Source organism: Elephantulus edwardii, unplaced genomic scaffold, assembly GCF_000299155.1.
Source record: "Elephantulus edwardii isolate Elephantulus edwardi_28Jun2011 unplaced genomic scaffold, EleEdw1.0 scaffold00231, whole genome shotgun sequence".
Lineage (NCBI taxonomy): Eukaryota > Metazoa > Chordata > Mammalia > Macroscelidea > Macroscelididae > Elephantulus > Elephantulus edwardii.
In genome coordinates this window covers 728,828-734,348 of record NW_006399981.1, presented here as the reverse complement: position 1 = coordinate 734,348, position 5,521 = coordinate 728,828, and positions in this window count along the sequence as shown.

The window sequence follows — 5,521 nt, the reverse complement described above, 5'->3', positions numbered from 1 at the left end:
TTCCACAGTCAGCTCCTGGCCTAGTTTTCACAGCTGATATTGAGCTTCTCCAGCGGTTCTTTCCACAGATGTAATCGATCTGATTCCTATGCATACCATCAGATGAAATCCAGGTATATAACCTGCGTTTATGTCTCTTAAAAATGTATTTGCTATGAATTTACCTAGTACAGAGAAATCACTCATTCTTCTTTACTGAATGAATCAATGATGTTTGTTGGTTTTGTTGCAATCAACACTATTATCATTATCAACCAGAAAATTTTAATGGCATTTTTATATATCTATAGCCACAATTTGGAAGCAGGAGTGGCATCAGCCTCCCAAACAACATGCCTCTTGAAACTCTACGAACTTTGATAAATGTTGTTTTAGAAAGACAGGCCTTTTGTTTATAGGGTTGCTATGAGTTGTGCTTGATTTCATGGCAATCAACAACGACAACATAGCTCACAATGGTTAAGCACTCAGTTGTTACCTGAGAGGTCAAATCCACTAACCACTGCAAGTAAAATAAGGAGCAGTCTGCTTCTGTAAAGATTTACAGCCTTGGAAAGCCTTTGGGGCAGTTCTATCTATTAGGTTACAATATGTTGGAATTGATGGGTTATAGGAGTTATAGGAGTCAGGAAATTTACCTGAAGTATTGGTATCCTGGAATCAAGATACCAAAATTCCACTTGAGTAAGTAGACGAATATTATCATTAGTTCAGTGTCATTTTAATGTTGACTACATTATATTCTACTAATATAAAATCAGGGAGCTCTGGTGGCCTAGTAGTAAGGAGTTGCCCTGGCAACCCAAAGTTTCACAGTTCAAATCCATCACCTGCTCTATGGGAAAAAGATGGGCAGTCTCCTCCTGTGCAATTAACTGCCTCTGAAAACCCACTGAGGGGTCGTCAGCTATGAGTCAGATGCAACCTGATGGCACACAAAGCAATACAAAACTTGGTCATAAGTGAGATTTAGAATAATTACCAAATATATAGACTATTTCGGGGGTTTTGTTTTAGCTTGAAAGAACTTAAGGGTTAAGTAACATCTCTAAAAAGGGTTTCAGTAAAATAAGAACAAAAAGTGGGTTAAGTAAAGAAAAGCAATGGTGCTAAGTCCCAACTACTGTTGGACTAGAGCATAAAATTATGTTGAAAACCACACTAAGAGGCAGACTTATAGCAGTTCTTCAGGAAAGCAACAGGTTTTACCTTGAATAAAGTTTGAGAGAGTACCACCTGAGACAATCTATGGGGTACAATTATGATTTACATCTTTCAGTGTTTCCTCAACAGTTTCACTAAGAATTCCAAACAGAGAGTTATCAAACTATGTCTGATAGCCAATGTTCCATAGGTCTAGTGACAACAACAGCAAAATTTAGTAAAGGTGGTTTTTTAGCTACACAGTGCAGATATGAAGACTCCCTCCCAAAAATAGCACTGAGAATCTTTAGAAGGTTGTACAGATATATTCCTTACAGTCTTTTCTACTGGTACCATTTCCATTCCACTGGACATTTTCAAGAACAGGTTTTATGAGATTATGAGAATTACTACATCTTAGAAGTGATGGAGTCCACACCTGCATCCAGATTTGGACTCCCTCACTTCCAAGATGTATTAACTTGAATAAGTTTGTTTTCTTATCTAAAGTGGGGACAAATTTAATGTAGATTTTGGTTATTTGGTTTTGGTTTTTTTATGATGAATAAATTAATGTGTGTAAAGTGTTTTATAAAATCAAGAGCACAGAAACACTCAGAATGCTGATGGCTTAGAGCAATAACATGTCAGGCTTCACTGACACATGGTTCAAAGATATAGTGTCAGTCAGCGGTTCAAATCCACCAGCTGCTCTGCAAGGAGAAAGAGAAGCAGTTTCCTCCCATAAATGTGGTGGCCTCAAAAACCCATTGCAAAGTTGCTATGAGTCGGACTCAATTCACCAGCAGTGGAAAAATGTTAGAAAAACAATCAACATGTCCTGTGGAGGTGAGGAGAGTGAGGCTTTGGATACATGAAGAAAGACCAATCTCAGCGCATATGAGGAAGATTTTCAATGAGATGGTGAAGCATGATGGTCACAACCATGGACTCAAAACTACCATCGATCTGATGATGTCAGTGGACCAGACACAGTCCATTCTGTCATTCATAGCGTCACCATGAGCAAGAGGTCATTCAATGACAACTAACAACAATAGTAGGGATTATTATTGTGGTTGCCATGTTGTTAGTTGCCTTTGAGTCACCTATGAGCCACAGTGACGCTATGAACAACCCTGCCCTGTCCTGTGCCATCCTCATACTCCCTGGGTCACTCACTAGAGTCCATGGTAGCAGTTACAGTGTCAATACACCTGGTAGAAAGTCCACCTCTCCTTTGTCGGCTCTCTGCCTTCCCAAGCATAATGCTCTTTCCCCATGAATAACTCTCCTAGCAACACACATCCGAACTATGTGGGGCAAAGCTTTACCATCTTTGCCTTCAAAGAGCACTCTGGTTGCACTTTTTTCACAACATATTTGTTTGTTCATTCGGCAGTTTGTGGGATATTCAGTACTCTTCTCCACACAGCTCAAAGGCATCATTCTTCTTCTGTCACACTTACTCATTGTCTAGCCCTCAGATGCATAGTGAGTGATAAAAAAATATCAAGGCCTGAATCAGGCATACCTTAGTCCTCAAATTGGCATCATTGCTCCTCAATAATCTGGAGACGTCCCGGCTGCAGTCTTTCCTAGTGCAATACATCTCCTGATTCCTTGACTGCTTGTGCAAAGGTATTGATTATGGATTCAAGTAAAATGAAGTTGTTGACAGTTTCAATCTTTTCTCCACCTATCATGTATGATGTTGCCTATCAATCCAGTGGTAAGAATTATTATTTTCTTGATGTTGAGATGTAATCCATATTGAAGGCTCCCAAAAAGCATGTGGTTCGAATCCACCAGCTGCTTTGTGGGAGAAAGAGGGGCAATCTGCTCCTGTGTCATTTACTGTCTCTGAAAACCCACTGGTGGGTCAGCTATCAATCAGACTCAATGGCAGTCAACAAGTAATACAATGATAATATCAGAGATCGTGAGGATAGTGCAAGATTTAGTTCGGTTGTCATAGGGTTGACATGAGTTGTTGTCAACTTGATGACACCTAACAACAAAAAATAATACTAGGAAACTCTGATTGTCTACTGGGTAGGGAGTTGAGCTGCCAACCCCAAGGTAGATGGTTCTAGTTCAACAACTGTTCCTATGTAATTTATAACCTCTGAAAACCCTCTACAGGGTAAACAACGATAGGATGAAATTCTAATCCTTGTATCTGTGAACATGACCTTGTTTAGAAACAGGAATTCCCCCCCCCGCCCCCTAATTAGTTAAATTAAAGGAAGTAACACTTGTGTAGAATAGGTTAGATAGGGAAAGGGGAAAGTCACATATTGGGAAAGACAGCTTATAACTGTCCATCACCAAGCAGCTAAGGAACGCCCAGCATCATCACCACAAACTAAGAGAGGGACAAGGAGCAGCTGTTCTCTCAAAGCCCTCAAAAGGGAGCACACAAAGACCCACCATTTGGACTTCTAGCCTCCAAAACTGAGAAATTAATTTCTATTCTACAAAGACATCCCTTATGCCCTACTTTTATGCCTTTGGACTTTGTCCTTATATGCTTACGATACTAATTGTATGCAGTATTTGTCCTTATGAGACTGAGTTCGTTCACTCAGCAGAATGCTCTCTAGCCTCTCCCACGTTATTTAGTATTTTTCTAAATCGTTGCTCCTGAGTGTTGCATAATATTCCATTGCGTGAATTCCTCAGTCCATTCGTTTGTTGGTAGGGATCATAGGTTCTTATTTAAAGGAGAAGGCGAGAACAAGACAAGACATGTGTCAAACTATGACCCTGAAACATACATGTACTTATTATTTAGAACCCTGGTTTAAAAAATTTCTAACGATTATTTTTAGATGAGTAGAAATTAACACATATGCTTTCCTTAGCTAGTATAATTAGCAAACAGGTTATTTTTTTATCAAAATGTTAAGTATAATAAAAGCTAAATTGAGAACTGCAAATGGAGTTTAATTTTAACTTTACCTTCTTATCACAGAATCTACAAAATATGAGTTAAGCCTTTGTCTCTATGTCCAATGTTCATGAAAAGCATCAGTTATTTTATGGCACTGAGCCTTCATGAGCTTCTAGGGCGTGTGATAGCCTTGGTCCCACCTTGCATGACCTCAGGACGCTGTCCTATGAAGTCAGTCCATGTGTTTCTCTGATAGTACTGCCTGTTTCCTCTGCTGTCTGATGTCACTTCTCTTTCCTCTTAATCTGTTCCCTAATGAGCAAGAATGTGTCCTTGTCCCTTATAAAATAAAACACCACTGTCCCCCTGAAAACCTTTTCCTCTGACTTCAAAGCTAAGTTCTATGTGTTGAGTGGTTGGTATTCCTAGAAATACGATCCTGGTGATGCGGGACCTTATTGAAGCGGCTGCCTGCTGGTCTATTTAGCAAAGATATGACACTCAAGTCATAAGGCTAATTGTCTAAACCATGAGCAATTAGACTTCCAGAAATTCCTGGCACCTGAAAATCTTCCAGGGACTCAGTCCAGTGAGAACTAGCAAGAGCATGGAAGTTCCCTGAGGGTTCTCTGGACAAAGTCCATCATTGCTTTAGACTTGTGTCTTGTCAACAGCCTAAAAATGACCTCATGGAGATGTTTAGAAATCAAGATCTGAGCACCAAAATAAGACAAGGAGGGTGAAATAGATGTTGACAGGGTAGCTCTCCCGTCCTGATAAATGGTGGTTAGTTAACAGACAAACTATTTTCAGTAAAGACCAGAGAGTACGTATTTTGGACTTTGCAGCCCCACCTTCGTTGCCCATTTTTTTTCTTTTTCTTTCTGTTGGGGGTGTGTGTACACACCGCTCTTTACCCCTGTAAAAGGTATTATGTACTATTAACTTCTTGTTAGGTGCCATAAAGTCAACTACAACTCGTAGTGACCCTATGGACAAGAGATCTGGACCTTGCCCTATCTTGAGCCACCTTCATCATCTCTGATATGCTGGAGCCTGTTGTTACATTCACCATGCCATCAGCCATCTCATGGAGAGCCTTCCTCTCTTTCTGATCCTCCACTTTTCCCAGCATGGTGTCTTTTACCAAGAACAGATTCTTTCTAAAAAACATGCTCAGAGTATGTGAGACAGAGTTTCACCGTATTTTCCTTCAAGGAGTACTCTGATTGCACTTTCTGCAAGAGCCATTTGTTTATTCTGTTGGCAGTCGAAGGGATATTTACTATTCTTCTCCAACATCATAACACAAAAGTATTAATTCTTCTGTCTTTCTTATTCATTGTTCAACTTTCAGATTCATTGTTGTTGTTGTTGTTATGTGCCATCGAGTCGTTTCCGACTCATAGCGACCCTATGCACAACAGCCCTAAGCCCTGCTCTATCTTGCGCCAACCGCATCGCCTCTGACACACCCATCCC